At 62.7% G+C, this 19,029-nt stretch overlaps 1 long non-coding RNA gene across 1 annotated transcript; it reads left to right on the plus strand.

Annotated features, from left to right (window-relative positions):
- The first annotated feature begins 10,954 nt into the window (after positions 1 to 10,954).
- Positions 10,955 to 16,342, plus strand: LOC142477473 (uncharacterized). Its single transcript, XR_012792410.1, has 3 exons — positions 10,955 to 11,069; positions 11,551 to 11,624; positions 16,217 to 16,342. It is a non-coding gene; the product is annotated as an uncharacterized LOC142477473 (long non-coding RNA).
- The last annotated feature ends 2,687 nt before the right edge of the window (positions 16,343 to 19,029 follow it).

The following is a 19,029-nucleotide window of genomic DNA, read 5'->3' on the forward strand; positions in this document are numbered from 1 at the left end:
TCACTGGCGGTGATGTAGTTATTGGGGTGGGTCACTGGCGGTGATGTAGTTATTGGGGTGGGTCACTGGCGGTGATGTAGTTATTGGGATGGGTCACTGGCGGTGATGTAGTTATTGGGGTGGGTCACTGGCGGTGATGTAGTTATTGGGGCGGGTCACTGGCGGTGATGTAGTTATTGGGGCGGGTCACTGGCGGTGATGTAGTTATTGGGGCGGGTCACTGGCAGTGATGTAGATATTGGGGCGGGGTCACTGGCAGTGATGTAGTTATTGGGGCGGGTCACTGGCAGTGATGTAGTTATTGGGGCGGGTCACTGGCAGTGATGTAGTTATTGGGGTGGGTCACTGGCGGTGATGTAGTTATTGGGGCGGGTCACTGGCAGTGATGTAGTTATTGGGGCGGGTCACTGGCGGTGATGTAGTTATTGGGGTGGGTCACTGGCAGTGATGTAGTTATTGGGGTGGGTCACTGGCAGTGATGTAGTTATTGGGATGGGTCACTGGCAGTGATGTACGCTCCCCGATAACCTGCTCCCCTCTCCCCCCCCCCCGTGCAGCCTCTACGTTCCCTGATAACCTGCTCCCCCTCTCCCCCCCCCCGTGCAGCCTCTACGTTCCCTGATAACCTGCTCCCCTCTCCCCCCCCCCGTGCAGCCTCTACGTTCCCTGATAACCTGCTCCCCTCTCTCCCCCCCGTGCAGCCTCTACGTTCCCTGATAACCTGCTCCCCTCTCCCCCCCCCCCCGTGCAGCCTCTACGTTCCCTGATAACCTGCTCCCCCCTCTCCCCCCCCGTGCAGCCTCTACGTTCCCTGATAACCTGCTCCCCTCTCCCCCCCCCCGTGCAGCCTCTACGTTCCCTGATAACCTGCTCCCCCCTCTCCCCCCCATGCAGCCTCTACGTTCCCTGATAACCTGCTCCCCTCTCTCCCCCCCCCCGTGCAGCCTCTACATTCCCTGATAACCTGCTCCCCCCCCGTGCAGCCTCTACGTTCCCTGATAACCTGCTCCCCTCTCCCCCCCCCGTGCAGCCTCTACGTTCCCTGATAACCTGCTCCCCTCTCTCCCCCCCCCCCGTGCAGCCTCTACGTTCCCTGATAACCTGCTCCCCCCTCTCCCCCCCGTGCAGCCTCTACGTTCCCTGATAACCTGCTCCCCTCCCCCCCCGTGCAGCCTCTACGTTCCCTGATAACCTGCTCCCCTCTCTCCCCCGTGCAGCCTCTACGTTCCCTGATAACCTGCTCACCTCTCTCTCCCCCCCCCGTGCAGCCTCTACGTTCCCTGATAACCTGCTCCCCTCTCCCCCCCCCCCCCGTGCAGCCTCTACGTTCCCTGATAACCTGCTCCCCTCTCCCCCCCCGTGCAGCCTCTACGTTCCCTGATAACCTGCTCCCCTCTCTCCCCCCCCCGTGCAGCCTCTACGTTCCCTGATAACCTGCTCCCCTCCCCCCCCGTGCAGCCTCTACGTTCCCTGATAACCTGCTCCCCTCTCCCCCCCCCGTGCAGCCTCTACGTTCCCTGATAACCTGCTCCCCTCTCTCCCCCCCCCGTGCAGCCTCTACGTTCCCTGATAACCTGCTCCCCTCTCTCCCCCCCCCGTGCAGCCTCTACGTTCCCTGATAACCTGCTTCCCTCTCTCCCCCCCGTGCAGCCTCTACGTTCCCTGATAACCTGCTCCCCTCCCCCCCCCGTGCAGCCTCTACGTTCCCTGATATTCTGCTCCCCTCTCTCCCCCCCCCCCTGTGCAGCCTCTACGTTCCCTGATAACCTGCTCCCCTCTCCCCCCCCCCGTGCAGCCTCTACGTTCCCTGATTACCTGCTCCCCTCTCCCCCCCCGTGCAGCCTCTACGTTCCCTGATAACCTGCTCCCCTCTCCCCCCCCCGTGCAGCCTCTACGTTTCCTGATAACCTGCTCCCCTCTCCCCCCCCGTGCAGCCTCTACGTTCCCTGACAACCTGCTCCCCTCTCTCCCCCCCCCGTGCAGCCTCTAACGTTCCCTGATAACCTGCTCCCCTCTCTCCCGCCCCCCCCCCCATGCAGCCTCTACGTTCCCTGATAACCTGCTCCCCTCTCCCCCCCGTGCAGCCTCTACGTTCCCTGATAACCTGCTCCCCTCTCTCCCCCCCCCGTGCAGCCTCTACGTTCCCTGATAACCTGCTCCCCTCTCTCCCCCCCCCATGCAGCCTCTACGTTCCCTGATAACCTGCTCCCCTCTCTCCCCCCCGTGCAGCCTCTACGTTCCTTGATAACCTGCTCCCCTCTCTCCCCCCCCCCATGCAGCCTCTACGTTCCCTGATAACCTGCTCCCCTCTCCCCCCCCCCCGTGCAGCCTCTACGTTCCCTGATAACCTGCTCCCCTCTCTCCCGCCCCCCCCCCCATGCAGCCTCTACGTTCCCTGATAACCTGCTCCCCTCTCCCCCCCCGTGCAGCCTCTACGTTCCCTGATAACCTGCTCCCCTCTCTCTCCCCCCCCTCGTGCAGCCTCTACGTTCCCTGATAACCTGCTCCCCTCTCCCCCCCCCCATGCAGCCTCTACGTTCCCTGATAACCTGCTCCCCTCTCCCCCCCCCGTGCAGCCTCTCCGTTCCCTGATAACCTGCTCCCCTCTCCCCCCCCCCGTGCAGCCTCTACGTTCCCTGATAACCTGCTCCCCTCTCCCCCCCCCCCCGTGCAGCCTCTACGTTCCCTGATAACCTGCTCCCCTCTCCCCCCCCCCCCGTGCAGCCTATACGTTCCCTGATAACCTGCTCCCCTCTCCCCCCCGTGCAGCCTCTACGTTCCCTGATAACCTGCTCCCCTCTCCCCCCCCCTCGTGCAGCCTCTACGTTCCCTGATAACCTGCTCCCCTCTCCCCCCCCCCCCGTGCAGCCTCTACGTTCCCTGATAACCTGCTTCCCTCTCCCGCCCCCCCCCCCCCGTGCAGCCTCTACGTTACCTGATAACCTGCTCCCCTCTCTCCCGCCCCCCCCATGCAGCCTCTACGTTCCCTGATAACCTGCTCCCCTCTCCCCCCCCCCGTGCAGCCTCTACGTTCCCTGATAACCTGCTCCCCTCTCTCCCCCCCCCCCCATGCAGCCTCTACGTTCCCTGATAACCTGCTCCCCTCTCTCTTCCCCCCCCCGTGCAGCCTCTAAGTTCCCTGATAACCTGCTCCCCTCTCTCCCCCCTCCCCCCCCCGTGCAGCCTCTACGTTCCCTAATAACCTGCTCCCCTCTCCCCCCCCGTGCAGCCTCTACGTTCCCTGATAACCTGCTCCCCTCTCTCTCCCCCCCCGTGCAGCCTCTACGTTCCCTGATAACCTGCTCCCCTCTCTCCCCCCCGTGCAGCCTCTACGTTCCCTGATAACCTGCTCCCCTCTCTCCCCCCCGTGCAGCCTCTACGTTCCCTGATAACCTGCTCCCCTCTCCCCCCCCCCCCGTGCAGCCTCTACGTTCCCTGATAACCTGCTCCCCTCTCCCCCCCCCCCCCATGCAGCCTCTACGTTCCCTGATAACCTGCTCCCCTCTCTCCCCCCCCCGTGCAGCCTCTACGTTCCCGGATAACCTGCTCCCCTCTCTCCCCCCCCCCCCGTGCAGCCTCTACGTTCCCTGATAACCTGCTCCCCTCTCCCCCCCCCCCCCGTGCAGCCTCTACGTTCCCTGATAACCTTCTCTCCTCTCTCCCCCCCCCCCCCCCCCGTGCAGCCTCTACGTTCCCTGATAACCTGCTCCCCTCTCTCCCCCCCCCCCCGTGCAGCCTCTACGTTCCCGGATAACCTGCTCCCCTCTCTCCCCCCCCCCCGTGCAGCCTCTACGTTCCCTGATAACCTGCTCCCCTCTCCCCCCCCCCGTGCAGCCTCTACGTTCCCTGATAACCTTCTCTCCTCTCTCCCTCCCCCCCCCCGTGCAGCCTCTACGTTCCCTGATAACCTGCTCCCCTCTCTCCCCCCCCGTGCAGCCTCTACGTTCCCTGATAACCTGCTCCCCTCTCCCCCCCCCCCCCCCGTGCAGCCTCTACGTTCCCTGATAACCTACTCCCCTCTCCCCCCCCCGTGCAGCCTCTACGTTCCCTGATAACCTTCTCTCCTCTCTCCCTCCCCCCCCGTGCAGCCTCTACGTTCCCTGATAACCTGCTCCCCTCTCTCCCGCCCCCCCCCCCCATGCAGCCTCTACGTTCCCTGATAACCTGCTCCCCTCTCTCTTCCCCCCCCCGTGCAGCCTCTAAGTTCCCTGATAACCTGCTCCCCTCTCTCCCCCCTCCCCCCCCCCCGTGCAGCCTCTACGTTCCCTAATAACCTGCTCCCCTCTCCCCCCCCGTGCAGCCTCTACGTTCCCTGATAACCTGCTCCCCTCTCTCTCCCCCCCCCTGTGCAGCCTCTACGTTCCCTGATAACCTGCTCCCCTCTCTCCCCCCCGTGCAGCCTCTACGTTCCCTGATAACCTGCTCCCCTCTCTCCCCCCCGTGCAGCCTCTACGTTCCCTGATAACCTGCTCCCCTCTCCCCCCCCGTGCAGCCTCTACGTTCCCTGATAACCTGCTCCCCTCTCCCCCCCCCGTGCAGCCTCTACGTTCCCTGATAACCTGCTCCCCTCTGTCCCCCCCCCCCCCGTGCAGCCTCTACGTTCCCTGATAACCTGCTCCCCTCTCCCCCCCCCCGTGCAGCCTCTACGTTCCCTGATAACCTTCTCTCCTCTCTCCCTCCCCCCCCGTGCAGCCTCTACGTTCCCTGATAACCTGCTCCCCTCTCTCCCCCCCCCCCCCCGTGCAGCCTCTACGTTCCCGGATAACCTGCTCCCCTCTCTCCCCCCCCCCCGTGCAGCCTCTACGTTCCCTGATAACCTGCTCCCCTCTCCCCCCCCCCCCCGTGCAGCCTCTACGTTCCCTGATAACCTTCTCTCCTCTCTCCCTCCCCCCCCGTGCAGCCTCTACGTTCCCTGATAACCTGCTCCCCTCTCTCCCCCCCCGTGCAGCCTCTACGTTCCCTGATAACCTGCTCCCCTCTCCCCCCCCCCGTGCAGCCTCTACGTTCCCTGATAACCTACTCCCCTCTCCCCCCCCCCGTGCAGCCTCTACGTTCCCTGATAACCTTCTCTCCTCTCTCCCTCCCCCCCGTGCAGCCTCTACGTTCCCTGATAACCTGCTCCCCTCTCTCCCCCCCCCCGTGCAGCCTCTACGTTCCCTGATAACCTGCTCCCCCCCCCCGTGCAGCCTCTACGTTCCCTGATAACCTGCTCCCCTCTCTCCCTCACCCCCCCGTGCAGCCTCTACGTTCCCTGATAACCTGCTCCCCTCTCCCCCCCCCCCTCGTGCAGCCTCTACATTCCCTGATAACCTGCTCCCCTCTCTCCCGCCCCCCCCATGCAGCCTCTACGTTCCCTGATAACCTGCTCCCCTCTCTCTTCCCCCCCCCCCCCGTGCAGCCTCTACGTTCCCTGATAACCTGCTCCCCTCTCTCCCGCCCCCCCGTGCAGCCTCTACGTTCCCTGATAACCTGCTCCCCCTCTCTCCCGCCCCCCCCCATGCAGCCTCTACGTTCCCTGATAACCTGCTCCCCTCTCCCCCCCATGCAGCCTCTACGTTCCCTGATAACCTGCTCCCCTCTCTCTCCCCCCCCCGTGCAGCCTCTACGTTCCCTGATAACCTGCTCCCCTCTCCCCCCCCCCCGTGCAGCCTCTACGTTCCCTGATAACCTGCTCCCCTCTCCCCCCCCGTGCAGCCTCTACGTTCCCTGATAACCTGCTCCCCTCTCTCCCCCCCCCATGCAGCCTCTACGTTCCCTGATAACCTGCTCCCCTCCCCCCCCATGCAGCCTCTACGTTCCCTGATAACCTGCTCCCCTCTCCCCCCCCCCCGTGCAGCCTCTACGTTCCCTGATAACCTGCTTCCCTCTCTCCCCCCCCCCCCCGTGCAGCCTCTACGTTCCCTGATAACCTGCTCCCCTCTCTCCCCCCCCCCGTGCAGCCTCTACGTTCCCTGATAACCTGCTTCCCTCTCTCCCCCCCCCCCGTGCAGCCTCTACGTTCCCTGATAACCTGCTTCCCTCTCTCCCCCCCCCCCGTGCAGCCTCTACGTTCCCTGATAACCTGCTCCCCTCCCCCCCCCGTGCAGCCTCTACGTTCCCTGATAACCTGCTCCCCTCTCCCCCCCCCTCGTGCAGCCTCTACATTCCCTGATAACCTGCTCCCCTCTCTCTTCCCCCCCCCCGTGCAGCCTCTACGTTCCATGATAACCTGCTCCCCTCTCTCCCCCTCCCCCCCCGTGCAGCCTCTACGTTCCCTAATAACCTGCTCCCCTCTCCCCCCCCCGTGCAGCCTCTACGTTCCCTGATAACCTGCTCCCCTCTCTCTCCCCCCCCCGTGCAGCCTCTACGTTCCCTGATAACCTGCTCCCCCTCTCTCCCCCCCCGTGCAGCCTCTACGTTCCCTGATAACCTGCTCCCCTCTCTCCCCCCCCGTGCAGCCTCTACGTTCCCTGATAACCTGCTCCCCTCTCCCCCCCCGTGCAGCCTCTACGTTCCCTGATAACCTGCTCCCCTCTCCCCCCCCCCGTGCAGCCTCTACGTTCCCTGATAACCTGCTCCCCTCTGTCCCCCCCCCCCCCCATGCAGCCTCTACGTTCCCTGATAACCTGCTCCCCTCTCTCCCCCCCCCCCCCGTGCAGCCTCTACGTTCCGGATAACCTGCTCCCCTCTCTCCCCCCCCCCGTGCAGCCTCTACGTTCCCTGATAACCTGCTCCCCTCTCCCCCCCCCCCGTGCAGCCTCTACGTTCCCTGATAACCTTCTCTCCTCTCTCCCTCCCCCCCCCCCATGCAGCCTCTACGTTCCCTGATAACCTGCTCCCCTCTCCCCCCCCCGTGCAGCCTCTACGTTGCCTGATAACCTGCTCCCCTCTCCCCCCCCCCGTGCAGCCTCTACGTTCCCTGATAACCTTCTCTCCTCTCTCCCCCCCCCCCCCGTGCAGCCTCTACGTTCCCTGATAACCTGCTCCCCTCTCCCCCCCCCCCCGTGCAGCCTCTACGTTCCCTGATAACCTGCTCCCCTCTCCCCCCCCGTGCAGCCTCTACGTTCCCTGATAACCTGCTCCCCTCTCCCCCCCCGTGCAGCGTCTACGTTCCCTGATAACCTGTCCCCTCTCTCCCCCCCCCTCGTGCAGCCTCTACGTTCCCTGATAACCTGCTCCCCTCTCCCCCCCCGTGCAGCCTCTACGTTCCCTGATAACCTGCTCCCCTCTCTCCCCCCCCCCCGTGCAGCCTCTACATTCCCTGATAACATGCTCCCCTCTCTCCCGCCCCCCCCATGCAGCCTCTATGTTCCCTGATAACCTGCTCTCCTCCTCTCTTCCCCCCCCCCGTGCAGCCTCTACGTTCCCTGATAACCTGCTCCCCTCTCCCCCCCCCTCGTGCAGCCTCTACATTCCCTGATAACCTGCTCCCCTCTCTCCCGCCCCCCCCCATGCAGCCTCTACGTTCCCTGATAACCTGCTCCCCTCTCTCTTCCCCCCCCGTGCAGCCTCTACGTTCCCTGATAACCTGCTCCCCTCTCCCGCCCCCCCCCCGTGCAGCCTCTACGTTCCCTGATAACCTGCTCCCCTCTCTCCCGCCCCCCCCCATGCAGCCTCTACGTTCCCTGATAACCTGCTCCCCTCTCCCCCCCCCCGTGCAGCCTCTACGTTCCCTGATAACCTGCTCCCCTCTCTCTTCCCCCCCCGTGCAGCCTCTAAGTTCCCTGATAACCTGCTCCCCTCTCTCCCCCCCTCCCCCCCCCCGTGCAGCCTCTACGTTCCCTAATAACCTGCTCCCCTCTCCCCCCCCGTGCAGCCTCTATGTTCCCTAATAACCTGCTCCCCTCTCCCCCCCCGTGCAGCCTCTACGTTCCCTGATAACCTGCTCCCCTCTCCCCCCCCCGTGCAGCTTCTACATTCCCTGATAACCTGCTCCCCTCTGTCCCCCCCCCCCATGCAGCCTCTACGTTCCCTGATAACCTGCTCCCCTCTCTCCCCCCCCCTTGCAGCCTCTACGTTTTTGGATAACCTGCTCCCCTCTCTCCCCCCCCCCCCCCGTGCAGCCTCTACGTTCCCTGATAACCTGCTCCCCTCTCCCCCCCCCCCGTGCAGCCTCTACGTTCCCTGATTACCTTCTCTCCTCTCTCCCTCCCCCCCCCCCCCCCGTACAGCCTCTACGTTCCCTGATAACCTGCTCCCCTCTCTCCCCCCCCCGTGCAGCCTCTACGTTCCCTGATAACCTGCTCCCCTCTCTCCCTCACCCCCCCCGTGCAGCCTCTACGTTCCCTGATAACCTGCTCCCCTCTCCCCCCCCCCTCGTGCAGCCTCTACATTCCCTGATAACCTGCTCCCCTCTCTCCCGCCCCCCCCCATGCAGCCTCTACGTTCCCTGATAACCTGCTCCCCTCTCTCTTCCCCCCCCCGTGCAGCCTCTACGTTCCCTGATAACCTGCTCCCCTCTCCCCCCCCCCGTGCAGCCTCTACGTTCCCTGATAACCTGCTCCCCTCTCTCCCGCCCCCCCCCCCATGCAGCCTCTACGTTCCCTGATAACCTGCTCCCCTCTCCCCCCCCCCCCCCCGTGCAGCCTCTACGTTCCCTGATAACCTGCTCCCCTCTCTCTCCCCCCCCCCGTGCAGCCTCTACGTTCCCTGATAACCTGCTCCCCTCTCTCCCCCCCCCGTGCAGCCTCTACGTTCCCGGATAACCTGCTCCCCTCTCTCCCCCCCCCCCCGTGCAGCCTCTACGTTCCCTGATAACCTGCTCCCCTCTCCCCCCCCCCCGTGCAGCCTCTACGTTCCCTGATAACCTTCTCTCCTCTCTCCCTCCCCCCCCCGTGCAGCCTCTACGTTCCCTGATAACCTGCTCCCCTCTCTCCCCCCCCCGTGCAGCCTCTACGTTCCCTGATAACCTGCTCCCCTCTCTCCCTCACCCCCCCCGTGCAGCCTCTACATTCCCTGATAACCTGCTCCCCTCTCTCCCGCCCCCCCCATGCAGCCTCTACGTTCCCTGATAACCTGCTCCCCTCTCCCCCCCCCCCGTGCAGCCTCTACGTTCCCTAATAACCTGCTCCCCTCTCTCCCGCCCCCCCCCCCCCATGCAGCCTCTACGTTCCCTGATAACCTGCTCCCCTCTCCCCCCCCCCCGTGCAGCCTCTACGTTCCCTGATAACCTGCTCCCCTCTCTCTCCCCCCCCCCCGTGCAGCCTCTACGTTCCCTGATAACCTGCTCCCCTCTCTCCCCCCCGTGCAGCCTCTACGTTCCCTGATAACCTGCTCCCCTCTCCCCCCCCGTGCAGCCTCTACGTTCCCTGATAACCTGCTCCCCTCTCCCCCCCCCCATGCAGCCTCTACGTTCCCTGATAACCTGCTCCCCTCTCTCCCCCCCCCCCGTGCAGCCTCTACGTTCCCTGATAACCTGCTCCCCCCCCCCCCCCCGTGCAGCCTCTACGTTCCCTGATAACCTGCTCCCCCCCCCCCCCCATGCAGCCTCTACGTTCCCGGATAACCTGCTCCCCTCTCTCCCCCCCCCCCGTGCAGCCTCTACGTTCCCGCATAACCTGCTCCCCTCTCTCCCCCCCCCCCCGTGCAGCCTCTACGTTCCCGGATAACCTGCTCCCCTCTCTCCCCACCCCCCGTGCAGCCTCTACGTTCCCGGATAACCTGCTCCCCTCTCTCCCCCCCCGTGCAGCCTCTACGTTCCCTGATAACCTGCTCCCCTCTCTCCCTCCCCCCGTGCAGCCTCTACGTTCCCTGATAACCTGCTCCCCTCTCTCCCCCCCGTGCAGCCTCTACGTTCCCTGATAACCTCCTTTCCTCTCTCCCCCCCCCGTGCAGCCTCTACGTTCCCTGATAACCTGCTCCCCTCTCTCTCCCCCCCCCGTGCAGCCTCTACGTTCCCTGATAACCTGCTCCCCTCTCTCCCCCCCGTGCAGCCTCTACGTTCCCTGATAACCTGCTCCCCTCTCCCCCCCCCCATGCAGCCTCTACGTTCCCTGATTTCCTGCTCCCCTCTCTCCCCCCCCCCCGTGCAGCCTCTACGTTCCCTGATAACCTGCTCCCCCCCCGTGCAGCCTCTACGTTCCCTGATAACCTGCTCCCCCCCCCCCCCGTGCAGCCTCTACGTTCCCTGATAACCTGCTCCCCCCCCCCCCCATGCAGCCTCTACGTTCCCGGATAACCTGCTCCCCTCTCTCCCCCCCCCCCGTGCAGCCTCTACGTTCCCTGATAACCTGCTCCCCTCTCCCCCCCCCCCATGCAGCCTCTACGTTCCCGGATAACCTGCTCCCCTCTCTCCCCCCCCCCCCCGTGCAGCCTCTACGTTCCCTGATAACCTGCTCCCCTCTCTCCCCCCCCCCGTGCAGCCTCTACGTTCCCTGATAACCTGCTCCCCTCTCCCCCCCGTACAGCCTCTACGTTCCCTGATAACCTGCTTTCCTCTCTCCCCCCCCCGTGCAGCCTCTACGTTCCCTGATAACCTGCTCCCCTCTCTCCCTCCCCCCGTGCAGCCTCTACGTTCCCTGATAACCTGCTCCCCTCTCTCCCCCTCCCCCCCCCCCGTGCAGCCTCTACGTTCCCTGATAACCTGCTCCCCTCTCTCCCCCCCCCACCTTGCAGCCTCTACGTTCCCTGATAACCTGCTCTCCTCTCTCCCCCCCCCCCGTGCAGCCTCTACGTTCCCGGATAACCTGCTCCCCTCTCCCCCCCCGAGCAGCCTCTACGTTCCCTGATAACCTGCTCCCCTCTCTCCCCCCCCCCCCGTGCAGCCTCTACGTTCCCTGATAACCTGCTCTCCTCTCTTCCCCCCCCCCTCCCCGTGCAGCCTCTACGTTCCCGGATAACCTGCTCCCCTCTCTCCCCCCCCCCCCGTGCAGCCTCTACGTTCCCTGATAACCTGCTCCCCTCTCTCCCCCCCCCCCCGTGCTGCCTCTACGTTCCCTGATAACCTGCTCCCCTCTCTCCCCTCCCCCCCCGTGCAGCCTCTACGTTCCCGGATCTCCTGCTCTCCTTCCTGCTGCCCAAACTGGAGACGAGTAACTCCAAGGTTCGCGTGGGGACTCTGATCATCGTGAAACAGATCATCAACTCTGCAGGTAAGTGTGCCTGCCTTGTAATATCGGGGTTCTCCCCCTCCCGGGCGACCTGCCTGGTAAAATCGGGGTTCTCCCCCACCCGGGCGGCCTGCCTGGTAATATCGGGGTTCTCCCCCCCCCCCGAGCGACCTGCCTGGTAATATCGGGGTTCTCCCCCCCCCCGGGCGGCCTGCCTGGTAATATCGGGGTCCCCCATCCCTGGGTGGCCTGCCTGGTAATTTCAGGGTCCCCCCCGGGCGGCCTACCTGGTAATATCGGCCCCCCCCCCCCCCGGGCGGCCTGCCTGGTAATATCGGGGGCCTGTCTGGTAATATCGCCCCTCCTCCCCCCCCCCCCCGGCGGCCTGCTTGGTGATATCGGGGTCCCCCGGGCGGCCTGCTTGGTGATATCGGGGTCCCCCCCCCGGGCGGCCTGCTTGGTAATTTCGGGGTCCCCCGGGCGGCCTGCTTGGTGATATCGGGGTGCCTGTCTTACCTTCCAGCCTCCTACATGGAAGCCAAGAAGTCGGTGATTGTCGCCGCTGTGAGACAGGCGCTGCAGGACGGCAGTAACAGGGTAACTATCTCTCTCTGACACACCTCGCACGCCCGGAGTGAGTGCGACTGCTCCCCTGTCTCTGTGTGACACCCCCGGGGTGAGTGGGACTGCTCCCCTCACTGTGTGACCCCCAGTGTGAGTGGGACTGCTCCCCTCTCTGTGTGATCCCCAGTGTGAGTGGGACTGCTCCCCTCTCTCTGTGTGACCCCCAGTGTGAGTGGGACTGCTCCCCTCTCTCTGTGTGACACCCAGTGTGAGTGGGACTGCTCCCCTCACTGTGTGACCCCCAGTGTGAGTGGGACTGCTCCCCTCTCTCTGTGTGACACCCAGTGTGAGTGGGACTGCTCCCCTCTCTCTGTGTGACCCCCAGTGTGAGTGGGACTGCTCCCCTCTCTCTGTGTGACGCCCAGTGTGAGTGGGACTGCTCCCCTCTCTCTGTGTGAGGCCCAGTGTGAGTGGGACTGCTCCCCTCACTGTGTGACCCCCAGTGTGAGTGGGATTGCTCCCCTCTCTCTGTGTGACGCCCAGTGTGAGTGGGACTGCTCCCCTCTCTCTGTATGACACCCAGTGTGAGTGGGACTGCTCCCCTCACTGTGTGACCCCCAGTGTGAGTGGGACTGCTCCCCTCACTGTGTGACCCCCAGTGTGAGTGGGACTGCTCCCCTCTCTCTGTGTGACCCCCAGTGTGAGTGCGACTGCTCCCCTGTCTCTGTGTGACACCCAGTGTGAGTGCGACTGCTCCCCTGTCTCTGTGTGACCCCCAGTGTGAGTGGGACTGCTCCCCTCTCTCTGTGTGACGCCCAGTGTGAGTGGGACTGCTCCCCTCTCTCTGTGTGAGGCCCAGTGTGAGTGGGACTGCTCCCCTCTCTCTGTGTGAGGCCCAGTGTGAGTGGGACTGCTCCCCTCTCTCTATGTGAGGCCCAGTGTGAGTGGGACTGCTCCCCTCTCTCTGTGTGACGCCCAGTGTGAGTGGGGCTGCTCCTCTCTCTGTGTGACACCCAGTGTGAGTGGGACTGCTCCCCTCTCTCTGTGTGACACCCAGTGTGAGTGGGACTGCTCCCCTCTCTCTGTGTGACACCCAGTGTGAGTGGGACTGCTCCCCTCTTTCTGTGTGACACCCAGTGTGAGTGGGACTGCTCCCCTCTCTCTGTGTGACACCCAGTGTGAGTGGGACTGCACCGCTCTCTGTGTGACACCCAGTGTGAGTGGGGCTGCTCCCCTCTCTCTGTGTGACACCCAGTGTGAGTGGGACTGCTCCCCTCTCTCTGTGTGACGCCCCGGGGTGAGTGGGACTGCTCCCCTCTCTCTGTGTGACACCCGGGGTGAGTGGGACTGCTCCCCTCTCTCTGTGTGACACCCAGTGTGCGTGGGACTGCTCCCCTCTCTCTGTGTGAGGCCCAGTGTGAGTGGGACTGCTCCCCTCTCTCTGTGTGAGGCCCAGTGTGAGTGGGACTGCTCCCCTCTCTCTATGTGAGGCCCAGTGTGAGTGGGACTGCTCCCCTCTCTGTGTGACGCCCAGTGTGAGTGGGGCTGCTCCTCTCTCTGTGTGACACCCAGTGTGAGTGGGACTGCTCCCCTCTCTCTGTGTGACACCCAGTGTGAGTGGGACTGCTCCCCTCTCTCTGTGTGACACCCAGTGTGAGTGGGACTGCTCCCCTCTCTCTGTGTGACACCCAGTGTGAGTGGGACTGCTCCCCTCTTTCTGTGTGACACCCAGTGTGAGTGGGACTGCTCCCCTCTCTCTGTGTGACACCCAGTGTGAGTGGGACTGCACCGCTCTCTGTGTGACACCCAGTGTGAGTGGGGCTGCTCCCCTCTCTCTGTGTGACACCCAGTGTGAGTGGGACTGCTCCCCTCTCTCTGTGTGACGCCCCGGGGTGAGTGGGACTGCTCCCCTCTCTCTGTGTGACACCCAGTGTGCGTGGGACTGCTCCCCTCTCTCTGTGTGACACCCAGTGTGAGTGGGGCTGCTCCTCTCTCTGTGTGACGCCCAGTGTGAGTGGGACTGCTCCCCTCTCTCTGTGTGACGCCCAGTGTGAGTGGGACTGCTCTCCTCTCTGTGTGACGCCCAGTGTGAGTGGGACTGCTCCCCTCTCTCTGTGTGAGGCCCAGTGTGAGTGGGACTGCTCCCCTCTCTCTGTGTGACGCCCAGTGTGAGTGGGGCTGCTCCTCTCTCTGTGTGACACCCAGTGTGAGTGGGACTGCTCCCCTCTCTCTGTGTGACACCCAGTGTGAGTGGGACTGCTCCCCTCTCTCTGTGTGACACCCAGTGTGAGTGGGACTGCTCCCCTCTCTCTGTGTGACACCCAGTGTGAGTGGGACTGCTCCCCTCTTTCTGTGTGACACCCAGTGTGAGTGGGACTGCTCCCCTCTCTCTGTGTGACACCCAGTGTGAGTGGGACTGCACCGCTCTCTGTGTGACACCCAGTGTGAGTGGGGCTGCTCCCCTCTCTCTGTGTGACACCCAGTGTGAGTGGGACTGCTCCCCTCTCTCTGTGTGACGCCCCGGGGTGAGTGGGACTGCTCCCCTCTCTCTGTGTGACACCCAGTGTGTGTGGGACTGCTCCCCTCTCTCTGTGTGAGGCCCAGTGTGAGTGGGACTGCTCCCCTCTCTCTGTGTGAGGCCCAGTGTGAGTGGGACTGCTCCCCTCTCTCTATGTGAGGCCCAGTGTGAGTGGGACTGCTCCCCTCTCTCTGTGTGACGCCCAGTGTGAGTGGGGCTGCTCCTCTCTCTGTGTGACACCCAGTGTGAGTGGGACTGCTCCCCTCTCTCTGTGTGACACCCAGTGTGAGTGGGACTGCTCCCCTCTCTCTGTGTGACGCCCCGGGGTGAGTGGGACTGCTCCCCTCTCTCTGTGTGACACCCAGTGTGTGTGGGACTGCTCCCCTCTCTCTGTGTGAGGCCCAGTGTGAGTGGGACTGCTCCCCTCTCTCTGTGTGAGGCCCAGTGTGAGTGGGACTGCTCCCCTCTCTCTATGTGAGGCCCAGTGTGAGTGGGACTGCTCCCCTCTCTCTGTGTGACGCCCAGTGTGAGTGGGGCTGCTCCTCTCTCTGTGTGACACCCAGTGTGAGTGGGACTGCTCCCCTCTCTCTGTGTGACACCCAGTGTGAGTGGGACTGCTCCCCTCTCTCTGTGTGACACCCAGTGTGAGTGGGACTGCTCCCCTCTCTCTGTGTGACACCCAGTGTGAGTGGGACTGCTCCCCTCTTTCTGTGTGACATCCAGTGTGAGTGGGACTGCTCCCCTCTCTCTGTGTGACACCCAGTGTGAGTGGGACTGCACCGCTCTCTGTGTGACACCCAGTGTGAGTGGGGCTGCTCCCCTCTCTCTGTGTGACACCCAGTGTGAGTGGGACTGCTCCCCTCTCTCTGTGTGACGCCCCGGGGTGAGTGGGACTGCTCCCCTCTCTCTGTGTGACACCCAGTGTGCGTGGGACTGCTCCCCTCTCTCTGTGTGACACCCAGTGTGAGTGGGGCTGCTCCTCTCTCTGTGTGACGCCCAGTGTGAGTGGGACTGCTCCCCTCTCTCTGTGTGACGCCCAGTGTGAGTGGGACTGCTCTCCTCTCTGTGTGACGCCCAGTGTGAGTGGGACTGCTCCCCTCTCTCTGTGTGACACCCAGTGTGAGTGGGACTGCTCCCCTCTCTCTGTGTGACACCCAGTGTGAGTGGGACTGCTCCCCTCTCTCTGTGTGACGCCCAGTGTGAGTGGGACTGCTCCCCTCTCTCTGTGTGACGCCCAGTGTGAGTGGGACTGCTCCCCTCTCTCTGTGTGACGCCCAGTGTGAGTGGGACTGCTCCCCTCTCTCTGTGTGACGCCCAGTGTGAGTGGGACTGCTCCCCTCTCTCTGTGTGACGCCCAGTGTGAGTGGGACTGCTCCCCTCTCTCTGTGTGACGCCCAGTGTGAGTGGGACTGCTCCCCTCTCTGTGTGACACCCAGTGTGAGTGGGACTGTTCCTCTCTCTGTGTGACACCCAGTGTGAGTGCGACTGCTCCCCTCTCTCTGTGTGACACCCAGTGTGAGTGGGACTGCTCCCCTCTCTCTGTGTGACACCCAGTGTGAGTGGGACTGCTCCCCTCTCTATGCCCAGTGTGAGTGGGACTGCTCCCCTCTCTGTGTGACACCCAGTGTGAGTGGGACTGCACCCCTCTCTATGCCCAGTGTGAGTGGGACTGCTCCCCTCTCTATGCCCAGTGTGAGTGGGACTGCTCTCCTCTCTGTGTGACACCCAGTGTGAGTGGGACTGCTCCCCTCTCTCTGTGCGACGCCCCGTGTGAGTGGGACTGCTCCCCTCTCCACGCCCCGTGTGAGTGGGACTGCCCCCCTCTCCACGCCCCGTGTGAGTGGGACTGCCCCCCTCTCCACGCCCCGTGTGAGTGGGACTGCCCCCCTCTTCACGCCCCGTGTGAGTGGGACTGCCGCCCTCTCCACGCCCCGTGTGAGTGGGACTGCCCCCCTCTCCACGCCCCGTGTGAGTGGGACTGCTCCCCCCTCTCTCCACGCCCCGTGTGAGTGGGACTGCTCCCCCCTCTCTCCACGCCCCGTGTTAGTGGGACTGCCCCCCTCTCCACGCCCCGTGTTAGTGGGACTGCTCCCCCCTCTCTCTGCAGGTGAAGCGGGCGATGGTGCAGCTGATCAGTGCCATGGCTCACCACGGTTACCTGGAGCAGCCCGGCGGGGATGTGATGCTGGAATACATCATTAGACTCTGCTCCATTTCACCGGACACCACGGTAAGAGAAGTACTCCGCTGCGCGGTAATAACGCCGCTGCGCGATAATAACGTCGCTGCGCGGTAATAACGCCGCTGCGCGGTAATAACGCCGCTGCTCTGTAATAACGCCGCTGCTCTGTAATAACGCCGCTGCTCGGTAATAACGCCGCTGCTCGGTAATAACGCCGCTGCTCTGTAATAACTCCGCTGCTCGGTAATAACGCCGCTGCTCGGTAATAACGCCGCTGCTCTGTAATAACGCCGCTGCTCTGTAATAACGCCGCTGCTCTGTAATAACGCCGCTGCTCTGTAATAACGCCGCTGCTCGGTAATAACGCCGCTGCTCGGTAATAACTCCGCTGCTCTGTAATAACGCCGCTGCTCTGTAATAACGCCGCTGCTCTGTAATAACGCCGCTGCGCTGTAATAACGCCGCTGCTCTGTAATAACGCCGCTGCTCTGTAATAACGTCGCTGCTCGGTAATAACGCCGCTGCGCGGTAATAACGCCGCTGCTCTGTAATAACGCCGCTGCTCTGTAATAACGCCGCTGCTCTGTAATAACGTCGCTGCTCGGTAATAACGCCGCTGCGCGGTAATAACGCCGCTGCTCTGTAATAACACCGCTGCTCGGTAATAACTCCACTGCTCTGTAATAACGCCGCTGCTCTGTAATAACGCCGCTGCTCTGTAATAACGCCGCTGCGCTGTAATAACGCCGCTGCTCTGTAATAACGCCGCTGCTCTGTAATAACGCCGCTGCTCTGTAATAACGCCGCTGCTCTGTAATAACGCCGCTGCTCGGTAATAACGCCGCTGCTCTGTAATAACTCCGCTGCTCGGTAATAACTCCGCTGCTCTGTAATAACGTCGCTGCTCTGTAATAACTCCGCTGCTCTGTAATAACGCCGCTGCTCTGTAATAACTCCGCTGCTCGGTAATAACGCCGCTGCGCTGTAATAACGCCGCTGCTCGGTAATAACGCCGCTGCTCTGTAATAACGCCGCTGCTCTGTAATAACGCCGCTGCTTTGTAATAACGCCGCTGCTCTGTAATAACGCCGCTGCTCTGTAATAACGTCGCTGCTCTGTAATAACGCCGCTGCTCTGTAATAACGCCGCTGCTCTGTAATAACTCCGCTGCTCTGTAATAACTCCGCTGCTCTGTAATAACTCCGCTGCTCTGTAATAACGTCGCTGCGCTGTAATAACGCCGCTGCTCTGTAATAACGCCGCTGCTCTGTAATAACGCCGCTGCTCTGTAATAACGCCGCTGCTCTGTAATAACGCCGCTGCTCTGTAATAACTCCGCTGCTCTGTAATAACGCCGCTGCTCTGTAATAACGCCGCTGCTCTGTAATAACGCCGCTGCTCTGTAATAACTCCGCTGCTCTGTAATAACGCCGCTGCTCTGTAATAACGCCGCTGCTCGGTAATAACTCCGCTGCTCGGTAATAACTCCGCTGCTCTGTAATAACGTCGCTGCTCTGTAATAGCGCCGCTGCTCTGTAATAGCGCCGCTGCTCTGTAATAACGCCGCTGCTCTGTAATAACTCCGCTGCTCTGTAATAACGCCGCTGCTCTGTAATAACGCCGCTGCTCTGTAATAACGCCGCTGCTCTGTAATAACGCCGCTGCTCTGTAATAACGCCGCTGCTCTGTAATAACTCCGCTGCTCTGTAATAACGCCGCTGCTCGGTAATAACGCCGCTGCTCGGTAATAACGCCGCTGCTCGGTAATAACGCCGCTGCTCGGTAATAACGCCGCTGCTCGGTAATAACGCCGCTGCTCTGTAATAACGCCGCTGCTCTGTAATAACTCCGCTGCGCTGTAATAACGCCGCTGCTCTGTAATAACGCCGCTGCTCTGTAATAACTCCGCTGCGCTGTAATAACGCCGCTGCTCGGTAATAACGCCGCTGCGCGGTAATAACGCCGCTGCTCGGTAATAACGCCGCTGCTCTGTAATAACGCCGCTGCTCTGTAATAACGCCGCTGCTCTGTAATAACGCCGCTGCTCTGTAATAACGCCGCTGCGCTGTAATAACGCCGCTGCTCTGTAATAACGCCGCTGCTCGGTAATAACGCCGCTGCTCGGTAATAACTCCGCTGCTCGGTAATAACGCCGCTGCTCTGTAATAACGCCGCTGCTCTGTAATAACGCCGCTGCTCTGTAATAACTCCGCTGCTCTGTAATAACGCCGCTGCTCTGTAATAACGCCGCTGCTCGGTAATAACGCCGCTGCTCTGTAATAACGCCGCTGCGCTGTAATAACGCCGCTGCTCTGTAATAACGCCGCTGCTCGGTAATAACTCCGCTGCTCTGTAATAACGCCGCTGCTCGGTAATAACGCCGCTGCGCTGTAATAACGCCGCTGCGCTGTAATAACGCCGCTGCGCTGTAATAACGCCGCTGCTCGGTAATAACGCCGCTGCGCTGTAATAACGCCGCTGCTCGGTAATAACGCCGCTGCTCTGTAATAACGCCGCTGCGCTGTAATAACGCCGCTGCGCTGTAATAACGCCGCTGCTCTGTAATAACGCCGCTGCTCGGTAATAACGCCGCTGCGCTGTAATAACGCCGCTGCTCTGTAATAACGCCGCTGCTCTGTAATAACGCCGCTGCTCTGTAATAACGCCGCTGCTCTGTAATAACGCCGCTGCGCGGTAATAACGCCGCTGCTCTGTAATAACGCCGCTGCTCTGTAATA

This window comes from Ascaphus truei, unplaced genomic scaffold (genome assembly GCF_040206685.1).
Source record: "Ascaphus truei isolate aAscTru1 unplaced genomic scaffold, aAscTru1.hap1 HAP1_SCAFFOLD_2132, whole genome shotgun sequence".
Classification (NCBI taxonomy): domain Eukaryota; kingdom Metazoa; phylum Chordata; class Amphibia; order Anura; family Ascaphidae; genus Ascaphus; species Ascaphus truei.